The sequence below is a fragment of the Gossypium raimondii genome, chromosome 12 (genome assembly GCF_025698545.1).
Source record: "Gossypium raimondii isolate GPD5lz chromosome 12, ASM2569854v1, whole genome shotgun sequence".
Lineage (NCBI taxonomy): Eukaryota > Viridiplantae > Streptophyta > Magnoliopsida > Malvales > Malvaceae > Gossypium > Gossypium raimondii.
Window position 1 is genome coordinate 13,364,753 of NC_068576.1, and position 15,354 is coordinate 13,380,106.

General features: G+C 31.6%; 2 pseudogenes; both read left to right on the top strand.

The window, feature by feature from the left end:
• The first annotated feature begins 10,101 nt into the window (after positions 1-10,101).
• On the top strand, positions 10,102-11,284 carry LOC128035394 (NAD(P)H-quinone oxidoreductase subunit H, chloroplastic-like; annotated as a pseudogene).
• LOC128035395 (NAD(P)H-quinone oxidoreductase subunit 1, chloroplastic-like) lies at positions 11,251-13,452 on the top strand (annotated as a pseudogene).
• Positions 13,453-15,354: the final 1,902 nt, after the last annotated feature.

Genomic DNA, 15,354 nt, shown 5'->3' on the forward strand with positions numbered 1-15,354 from the left:
CATATTATGAGATATTTGAATTTTTTGAGATAAGTTTAGAATGATTTCAAGATCCCCTATTCTGAATTTGGAAAATAATTAAAAATTGTATAAAAATAATTATGACTTATAATTTATATTATTAAAATTTGTAATGAGTCTATTTTCAATAGAAACAAACGAGAACATCATCTAAATCTTGTACTAAGAGATAATTAATTTTTACAGAAGAAAGGTCAGAATTGTCAGACAGCAAAATAGGGACGACTTTGAAGAATTAACTGTACTTATTGGATAAACCAAAAATTCTGAAAATTTTATGGTAAGAAGATATGTGAGTCTAGTTTCGGGAAAATGAAGCATATCTTAATTTGAAGTTCTGTAGCACAAGATATAAATGATTTAGTGACTATGACTCGAGTAGACAGCTTGGTGTGAAATGAGTAAATAGTGGAACTATGTGTAATTATAATTGTATTATCTTGAGAACATATTGTGAGGATTGGTAAAAGCATGTTAACAGATTGCTTATTGTTTACATACCAACTTACTAAGTTATATAGCTTACCCCCTTTCTTTATTTTTCCTATAGTGTCACAGATGCTAGCTCGGGTTGGAGATCGTCAGAGATTCTATCACACTATCAAGCTATTGATCGGTATCAACGTATTCAAGCATTTTAAGTTTATGGCATGTATAGGGGGTTAGTAATTTTTTGTATGAGTTATTAAGTTTTGGCCAAATGTTTTGGCTTGTAACGGTTAAAGGTTTGATTTATGTGTAGCCACGTAACTTGGCTTATATTGGCTAATTGGTTGTAAGCCTATATATATTAATTATATGTCAAAGTTTGGTGATGTGAGTTGTGTTTGCATGATACATGATGAGTTGTGGGATCCTAATTTTTTGATGACGTCATAAGCAGAGAGTTACATAGGCTGAGGACACGGGAGTGTCCCAAGCCACATGGGCGTGTGACCCTCCAAAACATGAAAATTTTCTTAGTGTTCCAAAGTTTCTAGTTTAGTTCCGAACCACTTCCAACGTATGTTTAGGGCCTCGTAGGCCCTTATAAGGGACGGTATGCATGTGTATAAATAGTTTCAAATTGAATGAAATTTTATGGCCCGATTTTGTATGGTTTCTTGTGTTAAGACCGGTAATGCCTCGTATCCTGTCCTGGCGTCGGACACGGGTAAGGGGTGTTACACTAGGTACATGCCATCATAAAAGGTAAATATTACCACATTTGAGGTCTAGATCGTTGTTGGATACTGGGTCGGTGATCAAAAGAGAAGTACCTAACATGCGTACGGAAAATAAAATCGTACGCTGAGTAAAACTCAGTGATATTTCTATAATCCGAACATTTAAAGACATAATGATACATGAATGCTCAAATTAAATTATACAATCACATTATTATCAAAATAAGCAATTACAATTTATCACCATCTCGATTTCATGCATAATACCACATTATTTCATGATTTGCTCAACTTCACAAGTACTCTTCCATTAGTTGGTTTAACATATAACTCAATTAATATCACTTGCTATAAAATAGCTTTTCATAATTCATTCAACAATTGATTTTAACAATGGCATAAACCAACTATGTTCAATCCATGAGTACATTACTCATATATCTCGTTTATGATCACAACATTTTCACATTTCATTTTTGAGTCCACTTTTTCATTTCCAATTCACATATTTTGCCATTTTCAACATCAATTACATAGCTTTATTATTTAATTACCCCTATTAACACGACTCAGACTCAGACGGATACATAGATCCAACCAAAACGCAAGTTTGGCACCCAGTGACTCATCAGATAAATTTGAAGTAATAACTGCACCTAGCATTAAATAAATTGACACCCAGTGTCTCATCGATTAAACCGAAGCAAATTGGCACCCAGTGTTTCATCGACTCGATTTCAAAGAAATCCCTAAACTCTTCCTATTCTATGGCATACCATCTATATCCGACTTATCTCGAAATAGTTAATAAGGTTCCGTTTCACTTTCAATATATATCCAATATCAAATTTTCCTATAAGCACATTACCAGATATACATATATATTCAATTCAATCTATATAAATTCAATAAATTCATCACATACCAAATCAATCCATTTCAATTGACTATGAATTCAATTCAATTGTAAAACACAATAATTCTCGCCTCCAATGCTTACTATATGCAATAAATAAAAATGCAATAATTTACAACTTAGTTTGGATTATATAAACACAAATTGTGGATTCCGAGCTATTCGACGTCGATTTTATCCTTACCATTTTTAGTCGATGATTCCAATACGATGTTAGCTACGGAATTCAAACAATTAAAATACATCAATACAACACAATTCAATTCTATATCGAATATTTTAATTTTTACTCAATTTTTGCTTAAATTTCAATTTAGTCCTTAAACCGAGACTAATTTTTAATCTTCACATTAGATTCTATATTTTCATACTCATTTAATTTCAAACTAAAATTAGCTCATTATTTTCAATTATACCCTAAATTTTGAATTTTTCACAATTTAGTCCCTATACTCAAAATTAAGAATTAACTTCACTATTTAGTCCTTTTTCACTTTATACATTGAAATCTATCAATTTAATCCTTAGTATTTGAAATATTCAATAATATTAACATCTAAAATTCTAAGCAATACTAAAAATTACAACACGGGTCGACTAGCCTTAAGTATCGGGAGTCCAAAAACATAAAAATTATAAGAAACTGGAATGAATTGCACTAACCAATTAAGCTTAAACCCTTAGTCGTGTGTCTTTCTCTTCTTATCTTTTTTCTTTTTCTTTCCTTTATTTTCTATTCGAATTACATGTGTTTCTTTCACATTTCTCCACTTTCTTTCTATTATAATTTCAATTATTATATATTATATATTATATAATACATATATGCATACTTTTAACTATTATAATATATATAATAAGTTTACATTTATGTTATATATATTTCATTAATGTCATCCACTAAATAAAGCAAATGAATATTTGCTACTTTAGTCCCTCAATAAATTTTTAATTTATAAATCAACTTTTACCCTATATGCGATTTAGTTCTTATACTATAATAACTCATAATTCATACAAGTTCACTTAACCAAAATCTAATTAACTACACAACTAACTTTTTAAATATTTTCGATTTATGGGAAGGAAGTCTCGAGAATATACTTTCTAACACCCTTGACTATCGAGTCATTACAAGCATCATCCATTATGTTTTTGGCACGAAAGTATTGCTCCATTCCCCACAAGAAGTTGTCCACATCCCTTATAAACCTCATCCCCGTAAACTCTTTCGGCTTGGGGACATCTACCTTATGCTTTCGTGTCGCAGACAACATCCCATTACACAAAGTAGCTTTCCAGATAGTGAGCTTCTCAATTTGTTCCTTCAAAGCCGTCAGCATGACCTCGAGAGCATTATCCTCTTCATTAGCTTAACCGTAGTGGAACTGAGCACCTTTTGCATTACTTCCACATTGGAATCGAGAGACTCCAACACAAATTCCCTGAGTTGCTCTTTCATTGAGCCCAAGTCATTGATGCGTCCCTTAACTACCTTGAGTGTCTCCCTTATATCCCCCAAGGACTCCTCGAGATTGACCACTCAACTTTCTAAAGCCAACAACATATCCCTTTACCGACTAGCTTTCTTGGCCCTCCTACGGGTCTCTATTGGCTCAATCTGATCTTCTACTCCTTTCGTCGTCTCGACCGATGCAATCCATGTGACTTTAGGTGATTTCTTGGTTTCAAATTCACCTAAGTTAGCCTAACTCTTGAAAAGTGAGAATTCTTGATAGAAATTCTTCAAGGCACTGAAAATAAAATAGAAACAACTTCAAATGAAAGAGCAATGAAAAAATAGAAAAATACCATAACAAAGCAAAAGCAAGCCAAGTGTTTGAGTAAATGCTTAGGATTATAACTGAGTGTTTACAAATGAGCAGGAAAACCTCTATTTATAATTGAGCTCCCCTAGATTCAATGGTATAGTTCGCTTTACATCGACGGTCGAGATTAAAGCTTATCTACAATTGAGATTTTAAAGGGATTGACTCAATCCTTTAAGATTACAAAAAAAAAAAAATCTTATAAGGTATCCAATCTTCTAATATTAGTTTCCATATTTACCATAGCAACCCTAATTTTTCATAAGTGTTTCATTGGGCCACCAAGGCTTCATATAGATGGGTTTCTCTATATGTTCCATGAATTAGACTAGTGTGCTAATACAATCTCTAAGTTAATTTTTGTCCAACCTCTATTAGGGGAACTAAGAGGTGAACTAATAGCTATGCATGTAGTTTGGAGTGACGATAACTCTAGAATATAGCGTTATCTATAGTACTTTTTAGCTTATAATTCAAGCAAATTCTAAGTGGTCGATAGAAATTTTTGTATTTTTATCTATAATTTTGTTTTATTACGTAACTCTATGAAAATCTGTTATATTGACTAATTATTATGTTGAACACATGATTTATCATCTTTAAAGGAAGTCATTGGATTAAATGAAAAGAAGTAGTAGAAGTACACGTGCTGAGGCCCAATGTTGTAGCATGGAAAGAAGTAGTAGAAGTACATGTGCTGAGGCCCAATGTCGTAGCATCGGACCAACGGATGGGGCATTGGAACTCTATATTTTTAGACGCCTAAATCAGCTTTTTTGGGCTTAAAAACTCGTCCCAACCCAATGCTGGAGGAGCTTATCAGGCTAGGATGTCCAACATAAGCCCAAACCATATACCCAAGGAAAGAATTGGAAAAATCAAAGGATGAATGAATTACTCTTCAACCTCCTCAATTGCATGTCATAAATTAAGGAGTAAACTTTTACTATTGGGAATAAGGGAATTGGTTGTTGTATGCTTATACTGCAGGTATCTTGCCCTTGTCTCAAGAGCTTTCGAGAGTTTCTTGAGCTATGACATAAATAGTTAACTTATCAGATTACGTTCTTTAGAAAAGCTAAGCAAATTTTCAAGAATACTAAATCAGGAAATTCAAAATCTAGAAGTTTCCTCTCCTCTTTCCTTCTAAACTGATCCTAGAGCATGAAACCCTAATAACCATGATAATAGCTTAGGTTTCATCAATATTTACCAGGTATCAAACGTTGATGGATTTTACTAAATAAAACAAACCAAAACCTTCAAGCTAGCCTTAGTTCTAGAGCTTTCTTGGATGTTGCAGAGAGAATTTAGAGAGAAAATAAAATTTGTCAAAGAAAGCACAAAGCTTGGTCAAGAAGCTAATATTGGCATTATACCGGTACACACGGAAAGAAAAACTTAGTGGGCAAGTTTATTCTCCCCACTATCCCTCCTTTGACAACCGTGACTAATAACTTTCTCTCTCTTCTTAAGTGCATGTCTTCTCAATATTAGATATCTTGTCTCATTCTAACTAACCCTCTCCAAGCCAATTATCTAGTTCAACCAAAATAATAAGGCTAACAATACTAAGAAATAAGCACTAATGTCTATTAGCTGGAGTGGCGTGCACTCTGTAAAGGGGCTTTGTCAACCGCTAAGCTCGCCTTAACACGGACTTCGCAAGTAGGTGTACTCATAGTCTTCAAGCACTTAACAAGTTCTTAACATTTTAGTTGCTTAGAATTTATTCTATAAGCTTATCTCCATAAACAATACTCAAATTCCCTAAACTGTGCAGGGTCGGATGTTACACAATAGTAATGCAAAGGAGAAGAGAGGAAAAGGAGCAACATGAGTAGTACCATGGAGAACCACTGGAATTGACGTTAGAAATTTTCTTCCTTTAATCTTTTATTTTTCTCAATGTTGATAAACATAATTACAACTTGGTTTTTTGCTTTTAATTTAACTATGATGACTTAATTTTGTTGATGCTAGATTAATTACGATTTTTTTAGTTTAGTTATTAATGCTCTGTTGAAGATGTTTTATGCATTTGGTTGTTTTACTCGTTCAAGTATTATCATGATCATGTTTGCTAATGCGTCAATAACATGGGTAAGTTTATGAATTAATCTATTGATCTGAAAAGATGATAATTAATGGACATACTACTTGAATGGTGCATATTTGATTTCTTAATAATCAAATTAGTAATAATATCGAGGAATATTGTTACCTTGCACTCCTTAACCAGTTTTTCCATTCATTCATTCCAGAATGCCAAATGATTTTTTGTCTTAACCCATAATGATGTCTTAATCTGGAATGAGATACACCCTGTTCTTCAAAATAATCTTTTATTTCATTTTTAAGAAAAAGAGATGTTCCATGATATTGAAGGATAGGTTTGAATTTATAAAACTAATAACTTGGGTTTATGATAATTTGTAAAATACATATGCTTGTGAGAGGAGGATAAGTCACAAAAGCTTTTTTCATTTTTATTTCTAATACTAATATTAGAAAGTGAAGAAAGTGAGGTTTTTATAGTTGAAATAAAATGAGTTGTATTTTTAGTTGTTTTATTAATTCTTTATTGATTTGCTTTATTATTGTGAATGAAGTTCTCAATCATTTTTTTGTTGATTCAAGAAAAGTTGGGTATTGGTTCTTGGAATATTAATGATATATTGAAGAATATTCATGTATATCTTTTCAATGAAAAATTATATAAAAAATAGAATTTACGGATTAATCGAATATTTCTTCTTTTTACTATTTGCCAAAATTTTTTGTTGATTCTACTATTTTGTCCTCATAACTTATTTTGTTAGAACTACTATTTACTTCTTGAGCTAGAAATTCATTTTCTTCTCTTAGTCGATCTTTTATTTTTTTCTATTAATGAATAATTTGTCCACGCCATAGATTGAATTTGAAGGGATGATTTGTGAATCATCTTATTATTGATTATCAAATCCTTTTTAGTTCCGCTCAATTCATATGGTTCTCTCAACCCAAAAAATGGAATTGGATTTATTTTTGAAAGTTCTTTTATTATTCCCTTTAGAAATAGAATGCTTTGAGTGATCCATTTTTTTGTTTCTTTTGAAGCTTTTCGAAACAATTTAGTTTTTTCTTTTAAAATTGTTAAAGCTATAAAACATTTTTTTCCATTTTTTTATTTTTTTAGTTCTTTAAAAATAGGCTCAAAAAACGAATGTCATTTTCGAGGAGAGTCGAAAGGTAGTTCAGTTTCCATTCTCCAAACTGTTAAAAAGCAAAAATCATTCTTTTGACCTTTCTTTTTTTCATTGGATCTTTATGATAGGGTTGTAGTTTAAATCGTGCCAAGGTTTCGTGCAAAAAGAAATAGGATCTTTATCTGAATACCGATCATTAACCAGCTTTTTGGAAATTTGTTTGGATAATTGAACACCATTATAAGTGCATTTAACATGCATTTCTCGATTCCAATCTGTTAAATCCTCAGACCACTCAGGAAATTGAAATAATAACATACGAGCAAAATTTTTAACTATTATCAGTGAAGGTAATATAAAATATTTTCTAAGAATTGATTGGGTTATTAACACGGAACCCCTTATTACTTGAGCAAGTAAAAGACTATCCCAAGCTTCTGCTATTTCTATCCTCATTTTCTCTTCTCTTTTGTATTTTTCTCTTTTGGCCTCATCTTTTTTCTCAATCTTTTTTTCTGTATAATCAAAATTTTTTGATTCTTTGTTTTTACATATCCAATTTTGAGATATTCATTTCAGCAGTCCAGAAATATCAAAAGAAAAAAAAAGAGTGGTTTGTCTACTTTGTCCAAAAAAAGAGGGGAATGTACATTTGCTTGAAACAGCTCCCAAGTAATTGTTTTATGCCTTTGGGCATGCATGGAACCTTTTATTATGCCATGCCAAAAATCTGATTGTTGCGAATAGCGTATCAAAGCCACTTCGTCTGTTTCATCAGGATCATTAGCATCCTTGGTAGTATAAGTGTCGACGTTTTCCTGGTTATTAGTAAAAATCATGACGCGCTTGGATTTTCTTGAACGAATTTCATGCTCTACTGTTACATTTTCCTCGTTTTCTCCCTCTTGTTGTTCTAAATCGTCGATTAATTTGTATGACCATCGAGGAACTTTTTTACTTATTTCTTTTATTCAAATAGATTTTTTCTAATTGTTTGATTGTTCAGATTAGTTATAACTATATTGAATAAAAAATTAAAAATTTTGACTCGATCCTCGAAATTGATATTTCCCTATTCATCTTCTGTCAATGTCAATAAAGAGAGTTCTTTTTTTGTTGCTAATGATTTTATATTGAGTGTATCTAGTGTCTGTTCAAGTTCATGATAATCAGTAGCAGGAAGTAGAGCATGAATCTTATTTATCCAAAATAGATCCGTGTTTTTTTTATAAGTTTGATTTATGCTTAAAGGAGAACCCCATTTTTTGATTCTTCTGCGGTAGGGTCCATGCAAGAAAGGATCATATAGTTTAGGCAAGTATTCTCTTTTAGTTTAATTATTAGAGAATCGAGTCCTTTTTTCAAGTATGCCCAGATCAAAAGATTCCTTATCTAAAGATTTGACTCTTTTTATAAACTCCTTTCTAAAATTTCTTCTTTTTAGTTCATTGATAAAACTCCAATCAGTATACAATTCATCAGAAAACAATTTTTCTGGTGTGAAAAATATACATATATTTGTATCATTTCCCCAAAAGTTGCTAAACTGAGTGGATACGTAAAAGATATTTTTTCTTTTCCATCACTTTGACATGTATAAAAAAAATATTGTGACATTTCATTTTTTATAGCATTTTCAACCCGGTCATTTTTTATATATCGCAAAGGTCGATTCCATCATTTAGAATAAAAAAGAAGTGTCACAAGAGGTTTTTCAATCCATAATAAATATTTATCTTTTTTTTTAATATTTCTCACTTCAAACTTTCTTGATTCCCATCCAGATAAGAAGTTTCATAAACCGGTTTATTTTTATAGTATGTCTCTTTAAAACGAAAGTGGAGTTCGCCCTTTTTTTTCCTTTCCAGTCAGTCGTAGCTTTTCTGTTTCATCGATTTTGCTCGGATCCACCTCTTCTTTCGAAAAAAGGGAAGAAGAAGTATTTTATTCGGTCCCCTATTTCTGGTTAGCCCCTCCCCTTCGGAAATAGTTTCTATTTCTATGTTTCTTTCTTCCTCACTTTCCCCCATTTCTTCCGTTTCAGAAATTCCTTTCAGTTTCTTAGTTAGAATGGGTGACGATATTCTGCCTAAATTGTAAACACAGGTAATAAATAACTGAATACTAAAGATTCGAGCCATAGAATTTCTAAATTCTGATACAAGATACTTATTAGATCGAATAAGTACATTAGACCTAATTAAATTATTTTGTTGTATCCAGACTAATACCAACCCAACCCATTTCATCAATAAAATATGACCAATTAACCAACCAACAAAACTAATTGTTACAAATAACATATTATTGTTGCACCGAAACATATAGTTATTGACCAATCTGGCTAACATTGAACTTGGTAAAATGAAACTGTTGAATAAGTGAATAATGAGATTATTCAGGAATACACATTAAAAGCTAAGATTACGCATTGAATTTCTGGTAGGACGTCTATGATCAAAAAAGTCTTTGTGATTGTTCCAGAAGAAATGAAACAAAAGATACGGTTATGAACTTAAAATCATCAAGTATATCAAAATGACTGGTATTATTATTACTGATCAGTAAAATTCACATTAAAAAAAAAGGGGAAATTTTTTGGTTTTATGGTAAAAAATTCATTCATCTCAGTTACTTTTCAAGAAGAAAAAGAAGAAAATAGGGGGTCTGTTGAATTTCAAATAGTTAGTTTCACCAATAAGATACAAAGACTTACTTTACATTTGGAATTGCACAAAAAAAAACTATTTATCCCAGATAGATCTACGTAAAATTCTAGGAAATTGTCAACGACTGCTATCTTATTTATCAAAGACAAATAAAATACGTTATAAAGAATTAATTGGTGACTTGGATATTCAGGAATCAAAAAATCGTTAATTTGCAAATTTTGATTTAGTCGATTTATTAGATTTTCAATTTGATGTACTTGTTTTCACTTTCAACAATTCATGTAAGAATGAATCGAGGAAAAACTTATGAATCTATCAGCTATAGAAAAAGACCTCATGACAGTCAATATGGGGCCTCACCACCCATCAATGCCTGGTGTTCTTCGTCTCATCGTTACACTAGATGGTGAAGATGTTGTTGACTGTGAACCAATATTAGGTTATTTACATAGAGGAATGGAAAAAATTACGGAAAACCGAACAATTATACAATATTTGCCTTATGTAACGCGTTGGGATTATTTAGCCACTATGTTCACGTAAGCAATAACCGTAAATGGACCAGAACAGTTGGGGGATATTCAAGTCCCTAAAAGGGCCAACTATATCAGAGTAATTATGTTGGAGTTGAGTCGTATAGCTTTTTATCTATTATGGCTTGGACCTTTTATGGCAGATATTGGTGCACAAACCCCCTTTTTTTATATTTTCAGAGAAAGAGAATTAGTATATGATCTATTCGAAGCTGCCACCAGTATGCGAATGATGCATAATTATTTTCATATCAGAGGAGTGGCAGCCGATCTAACTTACGGCTGGATAGATAAATTTTTGGATTTCTGTGATTATTTTTTTAACAAGAATTGTTGAATATCAAAAACTTATTATGCGAAATCTTATTTTTTTAGAACGAGTGGAAGGGATAGGCATTATTGGTGGAGAAGAAGCAATAAATTGGGGTTTATTCAGCCCAATGCTACGAGTTTTTAGAATCAAATGGGATTTTTGAAAAGTTGATCATTATGAGTGTTACGACGAATTTGATTGGGAAATCCAGTGGCAAAAAGAAGGAGATTCATTAGCTCGTTATTTAGTCTAAATAAGTGAAATGAAAGAATCTATAAAAATAATTCAACAGGCCCTGGAAGGAATTCCAAGTGGTCCCTATGAGAATTCAGAAATTCGATGCTTTGATCGAGAAAGGGATCCAGAATGGAATGGTTTTGAATATCGATTCATTAGTAAAAAACCTTCTCCCATATTTGAATTACCGAGACAAGAACTTTATGCTAGAATGGAAGCCCCAAATGGAGAATTACGAATTTTTCTGAGAGGGGATCAAAGTAGTTTTCCTTGGAGATGGAAAATTCGCCCGCCGGGCTTTATCAATTTGCAAATTCTTCCTTAGTTAGTTAAAAGAATGAAATTGGTTGATATTATGACGATAATAGGTAGCATATATATCATTATGGGAGAAGTGGATCGTTGAAATGATAATTTATACGACAAAAGTAGAAGATATCAATTCCTTTTACACGTTGGAATATTTAAAAGAGGTCTATGGGATCATATGGATGTTGGTCCCTATTTTGACTCTTGTTTTGGGAATCACAATAGGTGTACTAGTAATTGTATGGTTAGAAAAAGAAATATTTGTAGGAATACAACGACGTATTGGACCTGAATATGCCGGTCCTTTGGGCATTCTTCAAGCGCTAGCAAATGGAACAAAACTACTTTTCATAGAAAATATTCTTCCATCTAGAGGCAATACTCGTTTATTTAGTATTGGACCGACTATAGCAGTCATATTAATTTTACTAAGTTTTTCAGTAATTCCTTTTAGCTCTCGCCTTATTTTAGTCGATCTCAATATTGGTATTTTTTATGGATTGCCATTTCAAGTATTGCTCCCGTTGGACTTCTTATGTTAGGATATGGATCAAATAATAAATATTCCTTTTTAGGTGGTCTCATGAAATTTGCTCAATCGACTAGTTATGAAATACCATTAACTCTATGTGTTTTATCAATATCTCTACGTGCGATTCGTTGAAATAGAAACTTTTATTTTACCTATTCCTTTCGTTCTAGAAAATAAGTTGAGTTGATAAACTAAATTAGATAGTTATATATGAGTGAAAGAAAGCAGCTTATAAATTCGCAGTAAATTAAACAAAAAAAATAGAATCTCATTTCCTATGTACAAGAGTTAAGTGGAAGAAAACGTAAGCGGAAAAAGTCTTTACCCCAAGACGGGTTGATTAGTCAATCTAGCTTGAAGCGGGCTCAGAAGATCAACCGTATAGAGTTTTTGCTATCTTTTGTATAGATTCCTATACATGTATTGCTAAACAAACAGGGGATTGAACAAAAAACGAGTGGATGGTTAGGAACACCAAAATACATAAAGGATTGGTAATGGAGATTATGTAAATTATATAAAAAGAGACTTCTGGATAACATAAAAAGAATACTAATTGGGGCTTTAAATTCGTAGAAATGACTAGGCAGTATTCCCCATGATTCCGATCCAGAGTATCCTCCTATCTGCCGATTAAAGTAATGATTATTAGGAACGAAATAATCTTTTACTATTTTTTAGTTTAAGCCCCATTCGTGGTTTTATTAGATCCGAAAGCAGAATAGAAACAATAAAGAAACAATAAAGAATAAAAAAGAAATCTTTTTTTTTATTCTTTCTTTCATAGATATAGAGAGATCTAATCCGTGTCATGATTTACGAGCTAATGGGATGTTTCATTTTTTTCGTAATAGAAAACAATGGGTCGAAATATCTATTGATATTCTACAAGAATATTTTATTGAAGGCTTAAGTTATTACTCAACAAATCAAAATTGAAATTATGAACGGGTGAGATCAATTCAGAAGCACTTATTTTTTATTCTTCAGAATATAGCAGACAGAATTCCATTAGTATAATTTTAGACCTTCCAATCTATTTTTTCTCTATCTATTCTACAACCATACGAAGATAAATAATATTGATTCGGTCCTAAAATTTATTTGTGACCCACGAGGAGCTGTATGAGGTGAAAATCTCATGTTCGGTTTTGGACTAGAGATGTAAACAGTGATGTTATCATCGACTATAATTATCTAACAGTTCAAGTACAGTTGATATAATTGAGGCACAGTCAAAATATGGTTCTTGGGGATGGAATTTGTGGCGTCAGCCAATAGGGTTTATCGTTTTTCGAATTTCTTCTCTAACAGAATGTGAAAGATTACCTTTTGATTTACCAAAAGCGGAGGAAGAATTAGTAGCAGGGTATCAAACCGAATATTCAGGTATCAAATTTGGTTTATTTTTCGTTGCTTCCTAGCTAAATCTATTACTTTCTTCGTTCTTTGTAACAGTTCTTTACTTGGGGGGTTGGAATATTTCCATTCTGTACGTATTCATCCCTAAGCTATTTGAAATAAATAAAATAAATGGAATCATTGGAACAACAATTGGTATCTTTATTACATTAGCTAAAACTTATTTGTTTTTGTTTATTTCTATCGCAACACGATGGACTTTACCTAGGTTTAGAATGGACCAATTATCAAATCTCGGGTGGAAATTTCTTTTACCCATTTCTCTGGGTAATTTATTATTAACAACTTATTTCCAACTTCTTTCACTGTAAAGAAAAGAAGAATATGAGATTCATGACTTGGTTCAAACAAGAGAAATAAACAAACATAAAATTATTCATAGATATTCACGATATGTTCCCTATGGTAACTAGGTTCATGAATTATGGCCACCAAACAGTCCGAGCAGTAAGGTACATTAGTCAAGGTTTCATGATTACCTTATCCCACGCAAATCGTTACCCGTAACTATTCAATATCCTTATGAAAAGTTAATCACATCAGAGCGTTTCCGCGGACAAATCCATTTTGAATTTGATAAATGCATTGCTTGTGAAGTATGTGTTCGTGTATGCCCTATAGATCTACTCGTTGTTGATTGGAAATTTGAAACGGATATTCGAAAAAAAAAACGATTGCTTAATTACAGTATTGATTTCGGAATTTGTATATTTTGTGGTAACTACGTTGAGTATTATCCAACAAATTGTTTATCAATGACTGAAGAATATGAACTTTCTACTTACGACAGTCACGAACTGAATTATAATCAAATTGCTTTGGGTCATTTACCAATGTCAGTAATTGACGATAATACAATTCGAATAATTTTGAATTCAATTCAAAGAAAAACTCAGTAAGTAAACCTCTTGTTCTATTAAAGTAAAGAGAAATTTCCCATTCATTCTTTTAAGGTTCCGTTTTGGTTTAAGTTAAAAGACTGTTTGGTTTGAATTAAAAAAAAAAAAGAATGAGGCCTTTGGTCAATAAATAAAAATTCAATTACAAATTAACTAGTTGATAAGAATTTGATTCCTTTTTATTGAAAATTAAAATATATTAATATATTCGTAATTATTTCGAAATATATAGTTTCAAAAAATAAAATACCCTTTTCTTTTAAACAAACAAAAAAGAATAAATAATGAAACTGTCCAATAACTGTGCTTAGAGCAATTCACGCCTAATAGATTAGGATTTTATTCAATTAGGAACGTATCATAAAAAATTATTGGTCGGGTCAATAAGATCATGAAAAGCATTTCGATTTATTTATCTCTTATTTTACATAGAATGGATTTGCTTGGACCAATACACAATTTTCTTTTAGTTTTTCTGGGATCGAGTCTTATATTAGGAAGCCTGGGAATGGTATTACTTACCAATCCAATTTATTCTGCCCTTTCATTGGGATTGGTTCTTGTTTGTATATCCTTATTTTATATTCTCTCAAATTCTCATTTTGTAGCTACTGCTTGACTCCTTATTTATGTGGGAGCCATAAATGTTTTAATCCTATTTGTTTGTGATATTCATGAATGGTTCAGAATATTATAAAGATTTTAATCTGTGGACCATTGGGAATGGCCTTACTTCGTTGGTTTGTACAAGTATTCTTGTTTCGCTAATTACTACTATATTAGATACATCATGGTACGGGATTATTTGGACTACAAGATCAAATCAAATCATAGAACAAGATTTGATAAGTAATAGTCAACAAATTGGAATTCATTTAGCAATCGATTTTTTTCTTCCATTTGAATTCATTTCAATAATTCTTTTAGTTGCTTTGATAGGTGCAATTGTTGTGGCTCGGCAGTAATAAATCTTTTTAACTAGGAATAGCAAGCAATCAAAATGAAACCTTTTTCTATTTTTTCTATCTTATCGCATCCATTTTCTTTGAATTCTTTTTGAATATTGCTCGTGTATAAAATAGAAATTCGTTTATTCGATATATTTCCAATAGATTTTTTTTTTGTTATACTCTAGTCAATCAAATCTGTTGAATTATTGTTCATATTAATAATGAATCGAAATTGATAAGGAGTTGGTCAATGATGCTCGAGCATATACTTGTTTTGAGTGTCTATTTATTTTCTATTGGTATTTATGGATTCATCACGAGTCGAAATATGGTTAGGACCCTTATGTGTCTTGAACTTATACTG